Source organism: Chiloscyllium plagiosum, unplaced genomic scaffold (genome assembly GCF_037043375.1).
Source record: "Chiloscyllium plagiosum isolate Xiang-an unplaced genomic scaffold, Cpla_swu_hap1 HiC_scaffold_3, whole genome shotgun sequence".
NCBI classification, from domain to species: domain Eukaryota; kingdom Metazoa; phylum Chordata; class Chondrichthyes; order Orectolobiformes; family Hemiscylliidae; genus Chiloscyllium; species Chiloscyllium plagiosum.
The window spans coordinates 24,949,977-24,973,401 of NW_028270141.1; the positions used below are offsets into that span (position 1 = coordinate 24,949,977).

The window sequence follows — 23,425 nt, forward strand, 5'->3', positions numbered from 1 at the left end:
TCAATTCCAGACAAAACAACTTTTACATGTGTACGTGTTTTTTTGAAATTACATCATTAAGCTGAAGAAAGAAAACTAAGTTTAATCATCTTTATGAGCAGCATTTCATGGAATAGCCTGTGTTAAATATTTAAGAAGTATATTTAAATATTTTGGCAGTTAGAGATACCAGTATCACTTTTATACTAAAGGGTAACTTCATCTCCCAGTGGGAACCCTCATTGGACATCAGTGCAGGTCTGAATATCCTGACACCCATTTATTTAGTGAAGTTTCACACTGGAAGTCTCCATACACTGAATTTACATTTATTTATGGGGAAATAATATTATTTGTGAAAGGAATTTTATTTTCTTACCAGCTAATTATTTTACAAAATAAGGGGTATCAAACTGAACCATAATTCCTTCAATATGGAAGTCTGACCATAAAAGCACACTCTTATCATTTGTGCTTAATTTTCTTATTTTTTGTTTTACCCTAAGGTTTACAGTTTGTTTAAAGTTTGTAGGCTTAGAAGAATCTGCTTATAGCACAGTTTCATTGGTCAATAAATGCTAAATCAAACCTGTTTGCATGGATGCAAATGAGAGGAACATGAAGTGAAACTTTAAATGCAGCCCAAGCCTTCATCATACACACCTCTGGTTAAAGTGGAAACTAAATGTCTGGACAGTTTTATTTTAAAAAATTACAACAAAATTGCACTTGCAGCCTATGAAATTCATTTTGTTTGTACAATTAGTGCATATACACTAATGTGAGTGTACATCAATATCCACTAAGTCTCTGTCTTCTGGCTAATTCTATTGATGTGTTTGGCACACTCTCCATCAGAACTGATGGTTACCATGCTGAACAAAGAGATCTTGGGGTGCAGATTCATAGTTCCTTGAAGGTGGAGTTGCAGTTTTACAGGGTAATGAAGAAGGAGTTTGGTATGCTTGTCTGAATTGCCTGGGGCTATTTTCCCTGCAGCATTGGAGGCGGAAGAGTGACCTTTATAGAGGTTTATAAAATCATGAATGGCATGGATAGGGTGAATGGCCAGGTCTTTTTCCCAAGGTCGGGAGTCCAAGACTAGAGGGTATGGGGTTATAGGTTTGAGGTGAGAGGCGAAAGATTTATAAGAGACCTAAGGGGCAATTTTTTCACGCAGAGGGTGGTGTGTGTATGGAATGAGCTACCTGAGGAAGTGGTAGAATCTTATACAATTACAACATTTAAAAGGCATCTGGATGGGTATATAAATAGGTGGGGTTTAGAAGGATATGGGCCAAATGCTGGCAAATAGGACTAGATTAATTTAGGATATCTTTTTGGCATGAATGAGTTGGACCAAAGAGTCCATTTCTGTGCAGTATAACTCAATGACTTTATGCGAAGCATTTGCATTTATTCCTCTATCAGATATTGACTAATCTGCTTTGTTTTTATGCAACTTTTTTCTGTTTTTATTTCACATTTCCAAAACCGTTCTTTCCTCTGATCAGTGCACTCTTGGGGACGATGCTCAGAAACTACTCAAGCTTCCCTCACTGTTTATTAAAAACATTTGATCTCTGCAAGTATGCGACAGTCTCAAATTACATGAAAGATGGTGAATTCTTTTGTCATTCATCCTTTAAAAAAATGTGAGATCCAGTGTTAATTTGGGTCAGTGGCCTGACGGTGTATGAAAGATTACATCATCAGCTTGTTGTGTCTGGTTGGGGTTTCACCTCGTGAAAACTGCAGTCGTGAAGTGATGAGGCTAGCAGATATTTTAAAACAAAAATCACATGACATGAAAAATAATGATGGATGGAGAAGGTAGTAATTCAGTCTCAGGTTAACGTGGCAACCAAATTTTTTTTGTGGTTATTTCTGAATAACGCTTTAGGATTACTGCCTTGTAATCTGTTTTTCACCCCCTCAGTATCTCCATACAGTGTAATTCCAAACGTATTTAAACATGCCTGTGTAAAACAATGTGTGACTTTAGTTACACTCTCACCTCCACATCACACTCTGGCCAGGGCAAGTCAAGACCTGCACAAACTGGCAGTACAAAACTCTGCTTAATGGCAGTCCAATTTATGTCAAGTGCTAATTTTAGCAAAATGCCTGCAGAATTGTTGACTTTGAAACTTCACAGTTAAAAGTGGCATGAAGTTGAAATGGTGTGACACCATACCCTGTACTTAAATTCAGTTCAGGTGCTTTCACACCTCATTCATATTACATGGCTTATATTGATGCAGAGCTGCTCTGTAACCATGCAAAATGTATGATGAAAGTGACTTGTAAGAAATTCTTCTGTATATGGCTCACAAAGTCATTTATGAGGACGTCTTGTACACTAGATGTCAGTTATTTATCACGGTTTAGCGCATATAGGAGTACGTCTAAGCCAGCTTTAATATTCAATGTTAGAATTTCTCATGCATCTTGAATAATAGAATGTTACAGCACAGAAGGAGGCTATTCAGTCCATCATACTGGTGCCAGCTGTTCAATCAGTCCCACACCATTGTTTTATCCCCATGGTGCAGAACATTTCAGCTGTTCATTTATGTCCTTTGAAAGTTGGCATCAAATTTGCTAGTTTATTCAGCCAGCACAGACATTGAATGGTCTGTTTCAAAGCCGTATTTTATTTGGTTCTTTGTACCTTCCACTCACTCCATTCCCAATCGCACCAACATGCTATTTAATTTTTATTCCCTCACCTGATATCTGGTACTTTTACAAATTATCTTAAATCTGTGACCCCTGGTTTTGTGTCCCATAAAACCCTTTCATAATTTTGAACATTTCTATCAGATCTCTTCTTAACCTTGGATAAAAGCAATTTACTGCAGATGCTGGTATCTGAAACCAAAAGAGAAAGTGCTGGAAAATCTCAGCAGATCTGGCAGCATCTGTAAGGAGAGAAAAGAGCTGACATTTCGAGTCTAACTGACTCTTTGTCAAAGTTCTGATAAAGCAGCTTTGACAAAGGGTCAGTTAGATTCGAAACATCAGCTCTTTTCTCTCCTTACAGATCTTGCCAGACCTGCTGAGATTTTCCAGCATTTTTTCTTTTGGTTTCTACTCTTAACCTTTTCTGTCCTGAAGAGACAAAGCCCACTCTCTCCTGTCAAACATCATGCTGAATTGTTTCATCCATGGTATCTCTTAAGTAGATATTTCTGCACAGTCTCAAAGGCTGCGAAAACCTTTTTTAAAGTTTGATGTTCACATTGCCACATTGGTTCAGCTGGTGTTTAGCCATTGGTTTGATGAGCTTCAGCATAACGTCTTTGTGATTGTACTCTGTATCTCCATTTGTACATCAGGCTCTGAATATTCCTTTTTAAGCAGTTCTCAGTTTGTCCTGCTCCCTTCAAAGATTTGTTTATATGCATCCTCTCTCTGTTCCTTCAGAAGATTTCTGTTAAATTGCATTGGTCTTTTCTTCCTAGCAAAATGAATCTCTTCATACTTCTGTGTAAAATTTCATCTGCCTCTTGCCTGCCCATTTCAGGGGTTTGCCTAAAGATTGACATAAAACCAGACTTAACTAACTTTTTGCTCTGTTTTAAATTAACTGAATCTGCCAGAAAGACAATAAGATACAGAAGCAGAATTAGGCCTTTCAACTCATCGAGGTTACTCCACCATTCAATCATGGCTGGTATGTTTCTGAACCCTATTATTAATGAAAAACATATCTATCGCTGTCTTAAATACGTTCAATGATTTGGACTCCATAGCCCACTGCAACAATGGGTGACACAGATTAGCTATTCTCTAGCTGAAGAAATTCCTCCTTGTCTCAGTTCTAAAGGGTTGTCCCTTCACTCTGAGATTATGCCCTCAGGTCTTAGTCTCTCCTATTAGTGGAAGCATCTTCTCCACATCCACTTTATCCAGGGCTCTCAATATCCTGAAAGTTTCAATGAAATCTCCCTCGTCCTTCTAAACTCCATCAAGTACAGACCCAGAATCCTCAACCAGTCCTCATATGAGAAGCCCTTCATTTCCTCACCTTGTTTCTTGGTAGGATTTTATAATTCATTAGTATGGACGAGGTTTTGGAGTGCTTGGAAGTGCATGGCAAAAGTGGAGCTGAGTCAGCATGACTTTGTCAAAAGGGAGATCATCCCTGACAAATCTGTTAGAATTCTATGAAGGCAATTCCAAGAACTTTGCTATCTCATCCTTAGTAATGGACTCTAAAATCTTAGCAACAACTCATGTCAGGCTAATTGACCTGTAATTTCCTGACTTCTACCTCTCTCTCTGCGTACATAGGGCTGTTACATTAGCTATTTTCCAGACTGCTGGCACTCTTCCTGACTACAATGATTCCTGAAAGCTTTCCACCAATGTGTCTACAATCTCTTCAGCTATTCTATCAGTTCTCTGGAGTTCAGGTGACTTATTGATCTTCAGACCTTTCAGCTTCCCCAGCACCTCTTTAGTGATCACCACTACATTTACCTCTGCCCTTTGATTCTCTTGAAGTTCTGGTTTGTTGCTGATGTCTTCCACTATGAAAACTGATACAAAGTACCTATTCAGTACCTCCATCTTTTCCTTGTTCCCCATTACTACTTCTGCAGCCTTATTTTTCCAGCAATCCAATTCCGCTTTTGATTAGATTAGATTCCCAACAGTTTGGAAACAGACCATTTGGCCCTACAAGTCCACACCGACCCTCTGAAGAGTAACCTATCCAGATCCATTCCTCTACCCTATATTTACCCCGGACTAATGCACTTAACACTATGGGAAATTTAGCATGGCCAATACACCTGACCTGCAGACCTTTGGATTGTGGGAGGAAACCCATGCAGACACGGGGAGAATGTGTTAACTCCACACAGACAGTTGCCCAAGATGGGAATCAAACCAGGTCCCTGACACTGTGAGGTAGCAGTGCTAACCACTGAGCCACCGTGCCACCCTAAAACATTCACCATTAATCTCTTAATTCTGGATTTTTGTTGAATCTGGTAGGATTTGAACCTATTTCCTGAGAACATTACATTGGTCTCTGGATTTATAGTCCACTGATAATACCATTAGGCCATTGTGTCCTCCTTTTGCTTCTCTCTTTCCTTTCAGATATCTAAAAATGTATTTTTTTGTCATATATTTGCAAATCCATTGATGTATAGTGCATGGAAAACATTGGATTAATTGATCTGTTGTTCCAGTACCTTTTTATCAATCTTTAACTCTTTCTATGTAGCATGACTCAAGAACTGCTTTTCATCATTTATATAAATAATTTGGATGTGAACATAGGAGGTATAGTTAGTAAGTTTGTAGATGACACCAAAATTGGAGGTGTAATTGACAGCGAAGAAGGTTACCTCAAAGTACAGCAGATCTTGATCAGATGAGCCAATGGGCTGAGGAGTGGCAGATGGAGTTTAATTTAGATAAATGTGAGGTGCTGCATTTTGGAAAAGCAAATCAAAGCAGGATGTATGCATTTAATCGAAAGGACCTGGGGAGTGTTGCTGAACAAAGAGACCTTGGAATGCAAGTTCATAGCTCCTTGCAAGTGGAGTCGCAGGTCGATAAAATAGTGAAGAAGACATTTGATATGCTTTCCAAGGTCAGAGTATTGAGTACAGGAATTGGGAGGTTATGTTGAGGCTGTACCTGACACTGTTGGAATATTGCATGCAGTTCTGGTCTCCTTCCTATTGGAAGGATGTTGTGAAACTTGAAAGGGTTCAGAAAAGATTTACAAGAATGTTGCAAGGGTTGGAGGATTTGAGCTATAGGGAGAGGCTGAATAGGCTGGGGCTCTTTTCCCTGGATTGTCGGAGGCTGAGTGGTGACCTCATAGAGATATATAAAATCATGAGGGGCATGGATACAATAAGTAGACAAGGTCTTTTTCCAGGGATGGGGGAATCCAGAACGAGAGGGCAGGGGTTTAGGGTGAGGGGGAATAATTTAATAAAAGCAAATTACTGCGGATGCTGCAATCTGAAACCAAAAGAGAAAATGCTGGAAAATCTCAGCAGGTCTGGCAGCATCTGTAAGGAGAGAAAAGAGCTGATATTTCGAGTCTAACTGACCCTTTGTCAAAGCTGGAAAAATTTAATGTTTGGAATGAGCTACCGAAGGAAGTGTTGGAGGCTAGTACAATTACAACATTTAAAAGGCATCTGAATGAGTATATGAATAGGAAGGATTTAGAAGGATATGGGCCAAGTACTGGCAAATGGAATTAGATTAGGTTAGGATATCTGGTCGGCATGGACGAGTTGGACCGAAGGGTCTGTTTCCATGCTGTACATCTCTATTACTGGTTTCACTTATGCGGGTAAATTCTGCATAAAACTTTACGCCCCTGACAGATGTGGTTTGCATTTTGTGGTGTTTAATTTTGGCAGATGGCATGGTATTATTCCACTGGCCTCACTGAAATACAGAAAATATGTTCTGTAAAAAAAATACAATCAATGGGATGTGGACCTTGCTGCCGGACCAGCACTTTTGTCCATCTTTCGATGTCCTTGAGAATATGGAGTGAGCTGCCTTCTTGAACTGCTGCAGTCCACGTGGTTTAGGTACCCCACACTGTACTGCACAACCATACTGAATTGTGGCAAGGCTTTGTGACAGGCCAATGAACAAACTGATAGCACCAGACCCTGGAACTTTGTCCACATATGTTCTTGAAAGAGATTTTTGATAAAAGTGTTTTTTGAAGAAAGATATTTCCATCCACACTTAATTCTTCTTCATGTGTTAGAGGAAGCAATTTTCCAGTTATATAGTCTTGTACTTTTGCTTTTTTAACACTATTGTCTTTAATTTGTTGACCACCTAAATTCCCTTTTCTGTTCTCAATGGTTGCTGATATTGTTCAAGGTTGTCTCCCTTCAAGTTCTGGTCATTTATCCTTTACATCAGTCACTGTCACCCCTTTCAGAAATTCTTCACCGCACCCTCATTACAAACCCAAAGAAACCAAAACATATAAATAGAAAGCAGGAATTTTCAGCATTGCTTCAGAGGTTCACTGAAGATGTTACCTAGTAAGGTAACAAAACGTCTGGAAATGAACCTTTCAGCTCAGCGAACAAACCTGCATCCAAAACCTCAACCTCAGCAACAAATCTTCTCAAAACTCGCTAAGAATAATATAACATTCTACGGTTTATTTATAGAAGATTATACAGAACGTATATGAGACACTGGTCAGACCTCAGCTGGAGCAGTGTAAATGTTAAGTCACCATATTCTTACCATATCGTGGAGCTCCTCTCTCATCAGAGAGAGACGTGACTGGTGGGTTAACTTTTATGGTAACCTCAGGCAGTGCAGGAATTGAACCCATGAAGGTAGATGGAGATGTTGTGACTGAGAGGAGAAGGCTGAGGGGAGATTTAATACCAGCGTTCAAAATTGTGAGGAATCTGAACAGAGTAGATAATGAGAAATTGTTCCCAATTTAAAAGGATTGAGAACCAGAGAGCATGATTTTAAAGTGTTTGCAAAAGAAGTAAATAGGGGGTGAGAATAATTTTTTTTTTATATAGTCAGTGGTACAAGCATGAAATGCATTACCTGGAAGTGTGGTTATGTGTTGAAGAGGATATGATTATTGAAATGGAAATAATGTGCAGGGTCACAGGGATAAGGCAGGAGTTTGGCTCAGAGTCAAAAGGTCAGAGAGTCAATGCAGACTCTGATCCAACTAGCTTCCCTCAGCACCTTACCAATTCCGTGCAACCTTGAAATCATACTTGAGTTCACAATGACTTATTTTTCCTCCCAGTCAAGCAATACCTTAATTGGAAAATGTTCATTCTCATTTTCAAATCTCTGTGCTCTCTCCTTTCCCTGTTTCTGTGATCTACATTCCCAGAACTCTGACACATCAGCACTACTCTAATACTAGCTTTATCAGCATCCTTGGGGCAGAATCATGTGGTGACCATCAAGACTTAGTTGCTGTTTGGAGAGCCAGTAAGATCCCCGCCCTACTTCTAGTAAGGCTCACCCACACCTTGTGCCTTCTCATGGGATCAAGGATCCTGAGGGTAGAATGTGGGTGAATCCTCACTTTCCCCTTTGAATAGCTTGCAGCCAGTTGGAGGCCAGCTACTGTATTGAACAATGGTGTCACTGGGGAAGTGGTGGATGCTTCCAGTACAACAGTCACTCAAGGCTTAGGATCCATAATGTGTGTCCCTGAGGCTCACAGATTAACAATGGCAGGAGGTGGCTTACTGCGGAATGCTGGAGAGGAAATCAGTGGCAGGAGTTCACTCTGGATTTTAATTGTTTAGCCAGAGGTGGTTGTGCCTTCAGTTGTCTTCTCACTAAGCGCTGGAACTCAGAACAGCACATGGATTTGCTTCAGGTGCAGCGTTTCCCCCAACGGTCCAAAGATGGATTGGCCATGCAAAATTGCCCTATAGTGTGCAGGGATGTGCGGGCTAGGTGAATTAGCCATGGTAAATGTGGGGTTTCGGAGATAGAGTAGTGTCTGGGTGTGATGCTGTTTGGTACAGGCTCAGTGCAGGCCCGAATAGCCTCTTTCCACACTGAAGGAATTCTATGAACTCATCTACTAAAAGTCCCAGCCTCTCTATCACTCCTTCCTCTTAGATGTTCCTTAATCTTTATCTATTTACCAAATCTTTGGTTGTCTGCCTTAATATTGCCTCATGTTGCTTTCTATCAAGTTTTGCAGTGTGTACACCCCCTTGAAGTATGTTGGGATGTTTCATTACTTGAAAGGTGCTATGTAAATATAAGTTAATGTGAGGGCTAAATCAACTTGAAGCTTTTGTGCTGTGCGATTCTTCCAAATAAGCCAAAGAAACATCTGTCACCTCAGGTAGCCTACTGTACACTCATGTATTAAGCAAACAGCACTTGCCAAATTTTCAGGAGACAACAGATTCATCACTCATTCTGCTGAAAAGTGGTTAAGACAGGGAGCACATATTTCACTGGATAACTGAATGTCCTCAGCTACAGAGCCTTAAACATGGTATTTAGCTTTGAATGAGAAGGATTTGAACTCAACTACTCTTCAAATTGTAGATCATAGATTGCAGAAATAACCCCGTAAACAGCAGAGGAACACCATGGCCTGGATGTCTTTGCATCCATTTTCTGTTCTTCATTTCCTATCTCCATCTTAGCTCCAGTGAAAGATTATGTGCAAAGGGCAATAGTTGTACGAAATGCTTGAAATGGCACCTTCCCAAGGCCGCTGCAGTTCCCAGATTAGGTTTGTGCAGTGGTCGATGGACCTGAAATGAAATGTGTGCAGAAGTGTCAAGTTCATTAATCTTCACTTTGCTCCTGATAACAGCAAGATTTTCCTCATTTGTAACCTAATCTGAGTGAACTCGGTGACTGCATTGACTGACTGGCAACTTCCCTCTATTCAGCTGGCCTTTCAACTTTTATTGAAGGTAGCCATCAGTTGTAAATTGGCCTGTAGTACATCGCACACTGTACAATGTCCGTCAGTGAAATGTAAGTATAGCTGTTTGCAAGACAGCCATAAGTTCTCCTTCAAAGCTGAACTACAACCCTCTCAGGGGTTCTGTTGTGCAAGTTATGGGGATCATTATGATCCTCAGATACAGGCCAACCCCTTCATGTTCCATTTGGCTGTTCAAGAAAGAAGAAGTGGCAGATGGAGTTTAATTCAGATAAATGCGAGGTGCTGCATTTTGGGAAAGCAAATCTTAGCAGGACTTATACACTTAATAGTAAGGTCCTAGGAAGTGTTGCTGAACAAAGAGACCTTAAAGTGCAGGTTCATAGCTCCTTTAAAGTGGAGTCACAGGTAGATAGGATAATGAAGGAGGTGTTTGGTATGCTTTCCTTTATTGGTCAGAGTATTGAGTACAGGAGTTGGGAGGTCATGTTGCGGCTGTACAGGACATTGGTTAGGCCACAGTTGGAATATTGCGTGCAATTATGGTCTCCATCCTATTGGAAAGATGTTGTGAAACTTGAAAGGGTTCAGAAAAGATTTACAAGGATATTGCCAGGGTTGGAGGATTTGAGCTGTAGGGAGAAGCTGAACAGGCTGTTTTCCCTGGAATGTCGGAGGCTGAGGGGTGACCTTATAGAGGTTTACAAAATTATGACGGGCATGGATAAGGTAAATAGTGGTTGGGGAGTCCAGAACTAGAGGGCATAGGTTTAGGGTGAGATTGGAAAGATATAAAAGAGACCTGAGGGGAACATTTTCACACAGAGGGTGATATGGGTATGGAATGAGCTGCCAGAGAAAGTGGTGGAGGCTGGTACAATTGCAACATTTAAGAGGCATTTGGATGGGTATACGAATAGGAAGTGTTTAGAGGGATATGGGCCGAGTGCTGGCAGGTGGGACTAGATTGGGTTGGGATATCTGGTCGGCATGGACGTGTTGAACCGAAAGGTCTGTTTCCATGCTGTACATCTCTATGAATCTAAGCACTCCTGATTGTTGCTGATCCTCACAATGTAGGCTCTGTTGTACACTCCAGTGGCTCCCTACGCAGCCTTCCACGCACCACCCTCTGTAAATTTGACCTTCTCCAAAGCTTTGTCGCTAATATTACATCAAATCCAATTCACACATCACCCCTGTTCTCACTGCTCCACACTGGTCTGACAGTATCTCCGTTTTAATGGTCTCATTATTGATTTGAACCTCTCAATGCCCTTACTTCTTTTTTATTTCTGTTGGGGTGATGGTGGTATAGTGGTGAGCATATACCAACTGCCTTTCAAGCAGTTGACCCGGGTTCGATTCCCGGCCATCGCAGTGTTGTGGTTTGTAAACAACCTTTTAAAGGAAAGGCACTGGGATAAATCAAGGAAACAAATCTTTCATTCTGGGGCAGCATGGTGGCACATTGGTTAGCGCTATTGCCTCACAGCGCCAGAGACCTGGGTTCAATTCCCGCCTCAGGTGACTCTCTGTGTGGAGTTTGCACATTCTCCCCGCATCTGCGTGCGTTTCCTCTGGGTGCTCCGGTTTCCTCCCACAATCCAAAAATGTGCAGGTTAGGTGAATTGGCCATGCTAAATTGTCCGTAGTGTTAGGTGAAGGGGTAAATGTAGGGGAATGGGTCTGGATGGGTTGCGCTTCGGCGGGTTGGTGTGGACTTGTTGGGCCGAAGGGCCTGTTTCCACGCTGTAAGTAATCTAATCTAATCTAATCTAAACCTTGTCTAACCAGACAATTGTCTGAGATGTTCGCATTGTTCCAGTGTTGATCTGTTGGACTCTTGCTAATTTCCTTTGCTCATACTTTGGGATGAAGACCTTCAGCTCCTTAAGTTTTAAATTCTGGAATTTTATTCCTGAACCTGCTCACCTCTCTTATGCTTTCCTCCTCTTTAAGCCCGTGTCTTAAAATCCATCTCTTTGTGTGACTGATGCCACGATGTACCATGAGACATTATACTGGAATGAGGGTAGTAAATGAGTACAAGTTATTATCAGTTTGTGTCATTCGTTTGAACTTAGGGTAAGAAGTGAACATTGTGTACAGTTCTGGTCACCGCATTATAGGAAGGGTTTGGAAGCTTTGTGAAGGATTCAGAAGAGATTTACTCGGATGTTGCCTGGTATGGAGGGAAAGTCATACGAGGAAAGGCTGAGGGACTTGAGGCTGTTTTCGTTAGAGAGAAGAAGGTTGAGAGGCAACTTAATTGAGATGTATAAGATAATCAGAGGGTGAGATAGGTTGGACAGTGAGAGCCTTATTCTTCAGATGGCGATGGCTGGCATGAGGGGAAATAGCTTTAAATTGAGGGTTGATAGATATAGAACAGATGTCAGAGGAAGTTTCTTTACTAAGAGAGTAGTAGGGGTGTGGAACGCACTGCCTGCAACAGTAGTGGACTTGCCGACTTTAATGACATTTAAATGGTCATTGGATAGACATATGGACGAGAATGGAATAGTTTAGGTTAGATGGGCTTCAGATTGTTTCACAGATCGGCGTAAAATCGAGTGCTGAAGGGCCTGTACTCGCTGTAATGTTCTATGTTTCTATAGATTAACTAATGTGTTGATTGATTGCATCTTTTGTGTTTCTTTTTTAAAAAAGTAATTCTTTTACCTTGACACACAAAGTTACACAGACCAGAAATAGCTAAATTAGAAGATCATGGGATAACAAAGGACTTAGTTAATGTTGAGAGACTAGGAACTGCATTGGAACAAAATACTTTTGTTACCCATATCCAGAAATCACTAAACATTAGTATATACTTATATAAAGTAATTAGAAAGGATGGTGGAAAATCTGCTTGAATCTCAGTGGGTTTGCAATGCAACAGGGAGGGGATTCACCTTCAGTTATAAAGGGAGGTGGGGATCCAGCATAACTTCCTCAGAATCATATGGGTTTTAAAAAATTAAATGATGAAAACTTTCACATTAATAATGTTTTCATTTTCTTAAGTTTAGAAGATGTATAATAGTTTGCATGGGGTGAAAGGAGCCTTTTAAAATAGCAAGAAGAGATTTTGTAGTGCAGATATGGGAAACATTTCTTTTGGAAATGAGATCAAGGATGTATAATCTTAATAATTTAAATTAAATCATTTTGTGTAAGATTAGAAAGCATTTTTTACACAGTGTTGTGATAATCTGGTTCTTTTTTCTCAAAAAACCTGAGTCCACTTAAAATGTTCAAAACTGACCAAAAGATATTTGTTTGGGGCGTTAGAGACGGGGAAATGGTTTTGAGGTGCGAATCTTCCATGATCAAGTCGAAAAATGGAAATATATTGCACATGTTAACTGCCCGTGTCTTATTGTGGGTTCCTATTTCACATAAAAATAGCAAAATTGCTGAACAATCTGGACAAAATTCTATATTTAAATTCTGTCGGCTGGTGTGGAGCAGGTACTTTGGGAAAGAAAGAACTATGGTCATTAGTGACAATGCCATATTCAGGAATGTGATAATTAACTGCAATGAAAATAAAGAATCAGACTTATTGGAGTTAATTAGCACTTAATGCTTCTCCCCTGTAAAACTCATTCCAAAAAGTATTTAGAAGTAAATCTGTGTGATAAATAAAACATCACACCACTGGCAGTGCAGCATGGACATTCTGTCATGCATGTAAACCCATCATAACTCACTTCTGCAGTCCTCATGATATACAGGTCTGTCATGGATGAAGGAATTTCCATGATGCATTTTAATTGGATGTAATTAAGATAAGTAACTTAAGTAAAATCATTTTGATGAAATGGGTCTTGGTATGATAAACAAATGTATGGAATTTTTTAAAAGTCTGGCATCAGAAAGCCTATTTAATATCTCAGAATTCATAACTTTGTAATAAAATTCATTCACCTTCAATTCTAATAGTCAACTACTTATTTGTAATAATTTTCCACAACCTAGAATCACAATTGCTATAGCCAGGTACAAAGGCTGTCTGGAGGGTCCAATATATTCAGTAGTATGCATGTGCTCAACCTGCACAAGAATCTGGCATCTGCCATATTTGATGAGACTGCTCAATTGACACCCCAGACGCAATCCAGGAACTGATGTTTGGCTCACTGCATAGGAAATCCAAGGACCAAACAGCAGTTTTAGCACCATTGATCACCGCATTCCCTTTTCGCCATCCAGTTTCTTGTTAGCTTTCCATTTTTAAAGAGCTCTACTTATCTCAGTTCCTGGGAAGAATATACCTTTCTTTCGTTCCTCCAGTGCATCTTTGGTCAGTGACATTGGCTTCTGAGGAGTTGCGTGTGTCGTAGTTTTAAGTCCCAATGCCAAATGTCCTAAGGGAAAAGAGAGAAATGTGTTATTGGGAGACTATGGAGGTCGCACCAGAAATATTTTTGCATGCTTATGTGACACTATAAGCTCACAATAAGGGAAAATGTCAAGTTAGATTCAAGTATTATCATTTAACTTTAATACAGCTTTTAATATTAACCGTAGTGGGCGGCATGGTGGCTCAGTGGTTAGCACTGTTTCCTCACAGCGCCAGGGACCTGGGTTTGATTCCAGTCTGTGGAGTTTCCAAATTCTCCCCGTGTCTGTGCGGGTCCTCTGGTTTCCTTCTATAACCCAAAGATGTGCAGGTCAGATGAATTGGCCATGCTAAATTGCCCATAGTGTTAGGTGCATTAGTCAGGGATAAATATAGGATAGGGGAATAGGTCTGGGTGGGTTGCTCTTCGGAGGATTAGTGTGGACTTGTTGAGCAGAAGGGCCTGTTTCCATACTGTGGGGAAGCTAATCTAATCTAATATGTACGTCATGGAAAAGAAAGATCTCTTTTTAGGGAACAAAAAGATGCACTATGTCTTTCTCTGGATTTGTTAGAACTGTATTTTTTTCTTTTGCTATTCTGTGGTGTTTCTCACAGACTCAGTGACTGAGGACATTTTTTTGTTTGGTGCTGTCATTCATTTTATGGGACAGGTCCCTCAACTCCAACTGTCCTTAGACTGTAGTAACTAGTTTGCTCCATGTACTCAGGCAGGCTTCCTTCCTGATGGAATGATGTGGTGTGCTGGATCTCACTACTTTCAGGCAATGAGGAACAGTCTCAGTTTTCTGTGGAACACACCTCCCATGTATGTTTTCTGAATTTTATTTTGTAGGCTTTTGACCAGCGTATCTGAATTATCAAGCCAGTCGTGTGTTCATACTCTGTGGATACTAGTTAGTTTAGGGCAGCACAGTGGAAGTGGTTAGCACTGCTGCCTCACAATGCCAGGGACACGGGTTCAATTCCTGCCTCGGGCAACTGTCTGTTTGGAGTTCGCACATTCTCCCCGTGTCTCCTCCGGGTGCTCCGGTTTCCTCCCACAGTCCAAAAATGTGCAGGCGCAGTGAATTGGCCGTGCTAAATTGCCCGTAATGTGAGGCGCATTAGTCAGGGGTGAATGTAGGGGAATGGGTCTGGGTGGGTTGCTCTTCGGAGGGTCGGTGTGGACTTGTTGGGCCGAAGGGCCTGTTTCCAAACTGTAGGGAATCTGATCTAATCTAATCTAAACTTTGTGATGCTGTCCATTGTCTGTCAGACTGTGAACAGTTCTTCCCTAGTGGAGTCTAACAAGTGACTTTTGCAAATTTGCTTTCACAATTACAAGTTGCTTATTTGGTAATTGTATTGCATCAAAGCCCATGTGCAGTTATGGTTTACATTAATTGTTTGAGTTGATAACAGTTGGAGGACATTATTACAAATGAAACAAATGAGAGACCTATCAAATATTTACATGTCTAAGAGAGGAATAATGTGCTGTATTTGCATGCAGTGCCTCAATTAGTGTAATTGTGTTGAGTTTTATTGTTCTATGTGTTTGTCTTAGAAGCATACTACCTCTTCTTTGCCCCATTAAGACTTTCCATAAAAACAAGCTCTTTGACCAAACATTTGGTTAACTGCCCTAATATCTTCTTGATGTGGCTGTGTGTCAAATTTGGTTTGTTAATGTTTCTGTGAAGCTTCCTGGGGTGTTGTATTACATTGCGGGTGCTGTATAAATGCAAGCTGTGACTGACCCACAGCTGTGCCATTTCCTTCAGTTGTAATTTGTTTGTTTCTAAATTATATTTAACATAACCTTTCAAGGTTAAATTGTCAAAATGTTCCAGGCTTGGAAAGGTAGCATTTTGCAATTCAATTTATTTTTTCTCCCTTTTCTTAGGGCACATTTAACTGTAAGGGAAAGTGATAACAACAGTATGACACCTGATTGCATGGTACATCACATGGCATGCTACCTGTTACCATTGAAAGCAATCCCGTGAAAAAAATTATTTACACTGGTCTAAAGTGTACTTATCTGTTAACCTTGCTATGATGATGAGATTATACTGAGAATGTAAGAATGCTACAAAACCTGAAATGAGAGCAAACATTTTGAGTGAGCAAGCCTACAGCTCTGACAAGCCATGTGCAATCCTCTACATTCAAGGTATTTCATTTCTTCAGGGATAGTTCTTCAAACATTTTCCTATATTTGAAGATAAATGATGCAAAACTCCAGAATGTGTATCTCACCATACACTGTTTATTATTCATCCTTGACCAGATGCCTTCCTTGCATGGTACTTCCATAGTTTCTGCTGTTGATGATCTAACATGTTCCACACAGACTACATTCATCCCTTTCTGTAAATGTTCGTGTAGCTGTCAGTCTTGACCCAATTCTGAAATCATCGATTTTTTTTAAGGGAGTTCATCATAAATATCAATTTCTAGTCATGGATGTTATCAGCTGACAGTAGGAGGTCAGATGGACACAGTATGGAATTATCGGTTTGAACTCAAATCTGGGATCATAATGACCATAACAGAAATACCAATCAAACAATTTATGGATGTTGGCATTATCTTGAGATTGAATCTTTTGTCATTTTTAACAGGCTAGAATTTTCTGTCATTCTACTTTTCCATTTGAGCTAGAAAAATTAAACCCAGTGTCTCATCTGTTCTAATTGCACTAAAGAATAGACCAAGTGGTGTGCTAATGTGTGGATGTGGGGGTGAGGCATTCATGTTGGTTGGAGATGTTGCTACAGTGCTGAGAGTATCAGAGCTGGTCTTAATAGCACAATATTAGATTAACATTATCACATGATTCACAACACAATGTTTTTAATCCTTGTTTTCTGAATAATTATCCAATTGATATGTACTGTAATGCTATTAACAGTTCCTTACCATACATAGTAACATACGATCAATCATGTGTTGCAGATGAGATTGATTTTAGCAATAAGGGAGTTTCACAAAGTAGGTAAAATTTCAATTTAAAACATCTGATCCTGCTCACTGCAGGCTGTAGTATCCTACTTTTCAGTTGTCACTCTTTCATTGACCCTTAGCTGTTGGATTATCCTGTAGTGTCCTTCTTACTTAGAAGTTAATAGTGAACAGACAACATGATGACCTGATCATGCTTGCCAGGGTGAAGACTGTTTTGACAATAGGATATGTCATTTAACTTCCGAGACAACTCCCACCTCCCGACACACACACACACCTTTCTCACCTTCTTTACTGAATCAGTTCTCTCTTTCCTTCCCTCCCTTCTATATTTTCTCTCATCTTTGATACAATGTAGGCATTTCATCTCTGATTGTAATCAAATTGAGTAGCCTGCCAGTCCATTTTAGAGGGACATTAAGAGTAAATTACATTGCTCTTGGTCTGGAGTCACATGTAGCTTGATCAGGTGAAGAAAACAGATTCCATCTGTACAGGACATTAGTTAAACTAGATGGGCTTTTACAACAATCAAAGATAGTTGCATACCCACTGTGACTGAGAATAGCTTTATGTTCCAGATTTTATCAATTGCATTTAAATTCCACCAGATTCACAAATGAATTTAATCTTGTGTTTCCAGAGCACGAGCCTGGGTGTCTGAATTACTGGACCAGTAATTCCCACTCTGCCATCCTCATCCCCTATAAGTGAGATATAGAATCTCTAATGTATAGAAAGAGTCCATTCAGTACTGACTCTCCAAAGAGTATCCCACCCAGATCGTCCCCCACCCTACCCTATCCCTTTAACTCATGACTAACTCACCTAGCCAGCACATCCCTTGATACTATAAGGCAATTTAGCACGGCCAATCCACCTAACTTTGAACTGTGGGAGGAAACAAAGAGAATGTGTAAACTCCACACAGCCACCCCAGGCTGAAGTTCAACCCAAGTCCCTGGTGCTGTGAGACAGTCATGCTAATCACTGAGTCATGTAGTTTCATAGGCATAAAATCACCATCAAGTCCAAAATCCTGGTGCTCATTTGCTGTAATTGAATCTAGACAGTGAATGTTGACTGGGTATTTGGTCACGGATTGCATGAAAACTCTTTTTATCACCTGATATCTTCATACTGATACTTCTGAGGAGGAGTCTTTGGTTAGCTATCAGGAGTAGACATTTTCTCTTTTCTGAGTCACTGGTAGAGTGGCAATATTGCTGTCAGAGTTTAATTTTTCTTCTTAACCAGTGATACTTATTTATTTCCTTACTCTATTCATCCACAGTGTCTATTCAGCTAATTGGCATCCTGTTTTCTGTCCTTTAAGTTTCTTTCCTTGAGTGTTGGTAATCTTTAATCATCCTCATTAAAATAGAATAAGCTACACTGAGCCACGTAAATTAATACACCCACTCACTTGTTTTGCATGTAATAGTATTGCTATTTATACTTACATAGCTCTGCATTGACTTGCTTCCTGTATCAGAGCTAGTCCATCGAGTTCTGATATCAATATGACAATGGTTCATGCCCATGCTGTTGTTAGGCTTTGGGCATTGCCAGCACTACAAATGGTGCCTCATTTCTCCTGCAATATCCAGATCTTTCACATATATTCATGTTTCAATCAATTCAACTGAATTAGCTCTGACTTGTATGGTGTAAATATTTTTGCATCTGATTAACTGTGCTTTTTGTGAATCAAAATGAATGGATGCAACTTTTAATTTTCCTCCATGCTCCTCTTAAGTGCATACTCAATGGGAGTGAAGTTAGTGGCTATTAAATTTTGTGTGCAGCTCCATAAAAAAAGGCTCATTGTCTCTTTTTACTGGGCTACATGTAGATCTTGTTAGTGAAAATTGTGCAGTCGTTGAAGAACTGACAAGCAACAGCTCTGCTGTAGTCAGTTGAGTGAAGTGGCATGGAATTTGACAAAAGCAGTTGTCTAAGAGGTTTTTTTCATCACCACTTGCTATTCTGCTGTTCCATGGTTATTGAATTCACCCTTGGTGATCTGTGTGGGAAGTGACTTCCGAGCGGCAGTGAGGCTATTGAAATTGACATCATGCTGATCTTGTTCTCCAACATTGTGAGGCCAGCAAAGTAATTAGATTAGATTAGAATTAACAGTCTCTACGTAATAGTCAATCCATTCCTGAGAGAAGCAACGCTTAAGCTTAGGATCTCAGTTTGCTGTGGGGTGTGGGGTGTGTGCTGGTGTCTTTTATTATCAAGAGCCCCAAACTAGCTATGTTTTCTTTATTTGGTTATAGATTCCAAACTTGTCCAGGGATCCAGCAACTCACCATACTGTAAGTATTGTTTGGCAGACACCCAAAAGATTCCACGAGGCTTCAATATGTAGCATTAGTGAAGGACATACAGAGACAGTTAGTTCAGTGTAAATGTGCAAGTTGTTGAAGGCACTGAGATTATCCTCTCTATAAATTCCAGCTGTTTTCCTGCTCTTTGGGTGGTTGACTAAGCAGGCTCCACCCACCCCTGACACACACACACACTCACCCATTCCTTGCCATTAGTTCACTTAGTAAGTTATAAAACAGATATTAAATTGCTTACACTTCTATTTTGAAATGGGGTGAATGACTGAAATTTGGTGAAAGGTAATATTGGCATGCTGGATTTTGATCAGTGTTTGAAGGATTAACTAAATGAGGGAAACTAAAGGAATAGTGACACTGGACCTTCTCCCCACATGAAATTGGTGGAGGGTTCTGATTTCACTTTTTCTCAATCTTTTGATTGCTCATAACCTTGTTGGGCACTTCACTTGAGAGGAGTTAAAGGTCATAGAGTTGATCATCCTCTCCTGCCTATATTTACATACTCCAGTAATATTACTTTGGGGGATTGTTGCGGGGTTGACCTTTTCGCTGAAACTGACACCATTTAGTGCATGTCTTCTTGTGACCAGGACCTCTAGCACCTGTTCCACTGAATGTCCCGAACTGATCCTTTAGTAGAACGTAAACACTGTTCGGTCTTGAGCATAGCCAACAGCCTCTTGGGAGCAGCTGGAAAGGAAACTTCACCCCCTGAACTTGGCAAACTCCAAGTACATCATGCTCAGTGCGTCTGGATGATTTAGAAATATGTAAATGAGCTGACTTCACATTGTGAGGCAAGCCCAGCACACTTAGGATAGGAAAAGCCAGTACCTGATAGACAGTGATCACGTACAAACAGCTTCAAAGTATATTGTATCTCTGCCAAGGAACATGGACATTTTAAGCTAACAGTAATGGCCTGGATTTTGCAATCACAGTCACATCAAAACTGTTAAGATTTGCCATTATTACTCCTCTCAAACTGACAGGGACTTCTGGAGTCTACACCTGCACAGTTAAAATCTGAAAATCCAGATGTTGCTGTCAGTGATTCTACCCTTCCCTATAGGGTGCACTGTTGAGTTGCATCTGGACTGTAATCAATTAAAAATCAGTGAACTGACAAGAACTTCTGCTCTTAGTTTCACTGTAAAAATCCTTGAAAATGTTTCATCTTGTAGAATGAATTGTAACTAAGCTTTCTGTGATGTTCTATGTTCATAAAATATTGCTCAGAAGGCAATTTGGCCCAGCAAGGCTAATTTCATAGTTGTTGAATATAACACTTCTTCATTAGAATAAGGTATTCTGTACATTCTTAAAATAATTTTGTTTTTGCTTCTATTAGAATCAGTATTTATTCCCAAATCATTTATTATACTTGCAGAAACAAAATAAAAATGAAGTGATGCAATGATGATTTGTTTGCTGTCTCTGAGAATTCTTCAATTTGACTGGCTTCTTGCCCTCCTTGATGTCATCAGTGTTGCTGGGATTGTGATGTGTCATCAGAAACAAACTGTCATTGGAAAATACATACTGTGAGATCTTCATGTACAGCTCCTCTCAAGGTCAAGTTGAGGGCTACTACTTCACAATTGATTGTCAAATCCAGTCCAAAGTTTGCCATCTCTCATTAATCTTGGGAGGATAGTGATGAGTCGCTTTCTTGAACAATTGCATTGCACACAGTGTAGGTACGCCCACAGCCATGTTATGTAAGGAGCACCAGAATTTTGACCCAGTTGCAAGCATTCTCCAGATTATAACAATCGTACAATCAAATTCAAAAAATGTTTGACCAAGATGAACTTGCATAATTTTAGTCTGAATCTACAGCAGTGAACTGTCGACATGTTTATTCAACTGTATCTATATGCAGAAAGGGTATGAGTAATCTTCACCACACTACCAGGTAGTCTATTACAGATTCTAACTGCTTACTGTTGAAAAGGTTTTCCCTCATGTCACATTTGCTACTTTTGGAAGTCACTATTATCTATGCTCTCTCATTCTTGCTCTCTTAATGAATAGGAACAGTTTCTCCCTATCCACACTATCCAGCATGCTGATATTGTTTGAAAACCTCTATCAGATCTTTTCTCCCAAGAGACCATTCTCAACTTCTTCAATCTGTCCTCATAACTAAAGTTTCTCGTCCCTGGAACCATTTTTTTGTAAATCACTTGTGCGCTCTCTCCAAGGTGTTCACATTCTTCCTATAATTTGGTGCTCAGAACTGTACACAATACTGCAGCTAAGATCTAAAAATCACCTTATACAAGCTTAACATCACCTCCTTGCTCTTGTACTTTATCCCCCTAAGTATTCACACCTTATGTCATTGTTGAATTGAATTGAATTTATTGTCACATGTACTGAGGCACAGTGACAAAGCTTTGTGTTGCGAGCAAATGTGAGTTGCACCATGATTGCAGTGTTATCTGCAAGATGAATTGCAATAACTCAACATTGATTTATTGAAAGCATCCTCAAAACCTCTGACCTCTGCTATTCTAGGAGAAACAAGGATAGCAGATATATGGAAACCATATCAGCATCAAGTTTCCCTCAAGGCCACGCACATTAACCTGAATTGGAACTATATCACCACACCCTGACTATCACTGGTCAAAATCCTGGAGCTTCCTACATAGCAGCGCTGTAACTGTACCTACACAGTAGAGGCTAAATGGTCTACTGTAGTCCAAGAAGGCAGCACAACCTTCCCAAGAGCAATTCTAGATGGGTCATAAATATTGGCCTCATCAGCAATGCATTATGATTGCCATAAACAATAAATAAAAGGAATAATTTGTTACTGACTTAAGATGTTGCTAATTTTAAAGTGGAAGGGATCTCAATAAGCATATGTAAGGGATGTGGCACCTGTTTTATTTGGACATCAGGATATTTTGAAGTTTCCAGCTTCCAAGTTAGCGATGGCACAATTCCAGAGGAGGTCATCCAGAAAATTCCTCTTCTCTGCTCTTTATTTAGAGACTCTTCTCCACAGCGTGGCTAACTTTGGAATTGCAGCATCTGAAACGCTGCAGATTTAAACTCCTGACTGACCCCTTTTTCACTGGTTGCAAATTTCTAAGTAATGTTTTAGAAGTGGAGAATCTCACAAGGTGACTACAGAAAATGAACCCCATGGTGTAGATGCTCCAGCCACTCACATAATAAATAGTCTAATAATAATACTTAGATCTCCCATCATGTGCAGTAGGCATGTGATAAAAAAGTAGTGATGGAAAGTAAACATCACATCATTCACTTCCATTTATGTTGGTAAGCACTTAACTATTGGGCGGCACAGTGGAACAGTGTCGCCGGGTGCTCCGGTTTCCTCCCACAGTCCAAAGATGTGCAGGTCAGGTGAATTGGCCATGCTAAATTGTCCGTAGTGTTAGGTAAGGGGTAAATGTAGGGGTATGGGTGGTTTGTGCTTCGGCGGTCGGTGTGGACTTGTTGGGCCGAAGGGCCTGTTTCCACACTGTAAAGTAATCTAATCTATTGTTGCTATGAAGCATTTTCCTTGGTGAAACTTACAATTAAGGTAGAGGATAGTGCTTCTTGGGAATAGGAAGTGTTGTCACTTTTGCCAGTCAGTTAAAGATCTTCAGGTTGAAACTGCTATTATCTGCCAAAGCAATGTTTTTAAATGGGGAGAAAGTGAGGTCTGCAGATGCTGGAGATCAGAGATGGAAATGTGTTGCTGGAAAAGCGCAGCAGGTCAGGCAGCATCTAGGGAACAGGAGAATCGACGTTTCGGGCATTAGCCTTCCTGAAGAAGGGCTAATGCCCGAAACGTCGATTCTCCTGTTCCCTAGATGCTGCCTGACCTGCTGCGCTTTTCCAGCAACACATTTCCATCAATGTTTTTAAATACCAACTTCAGAATAATATCTCACTGGTATTGATGTACGTATTTGCATCAACCATCTCGGCAGCTGTCTGGCAGGGATTACAAACCTTTGGGCATTTTTGTGGATCCCACTCATTTTAAATTATACCTGACTACTTGTCAAGCTCACCTTTGTGAGATGCTGAATTGAGGCAGAAAAAGTAGGTGTTCAGCCGCTGGATGTGACTTTTCTCCCTGGAGGTAGTGACAAAGGGGGGTGAGAAGGGGAAATAATTAATTGAGCAAGTCTTCCCTGGAAAGAAACTCAACTGTCCTTTCACCACCTTGTCAAATGTGTTGGGTGAGACAGTTCATAGATGCCAATGGAAGGCTTAAACTTGCCACTTAGACCATTATATGCCTCCCAACTGTACAACTGTGATGACATGCCTGTTGAGTTTATTGGGGGAGGTTGCCTCTGATAGTCACTC

At 40.3% G+C, this 23,425-nt stretch overlaps 1 protein-coding gene across 17 annotated transcripts in view; it reads left to right on the forward strand.

The window, feature by feature from the left end:
* Positions 1–23,425, forward strand: part of LOC122541729 (myelin transcription factor 1-like protein) — a 558,875-nt gene that overhangs the window by 136,710 nt on the left and 398,740 nt on the right. For 3 of the 17 annotated variants that reach the window (XM_087978075.1, XM_087978087.1, XM_087978021.1), the window contains exon 2: positions 19,010–19,048. The exons of the other annotated variants lie outside the window; for them this stretch is intronic. The gene's annotated coding sequence lies outside the window, so the exon portion shown is untranslated. The remainder of the gene's footprint in view (positions 1–19,009; positions 19,049–23,425) is intronic. 17 annotated transcript variants of the gene reach the window in all.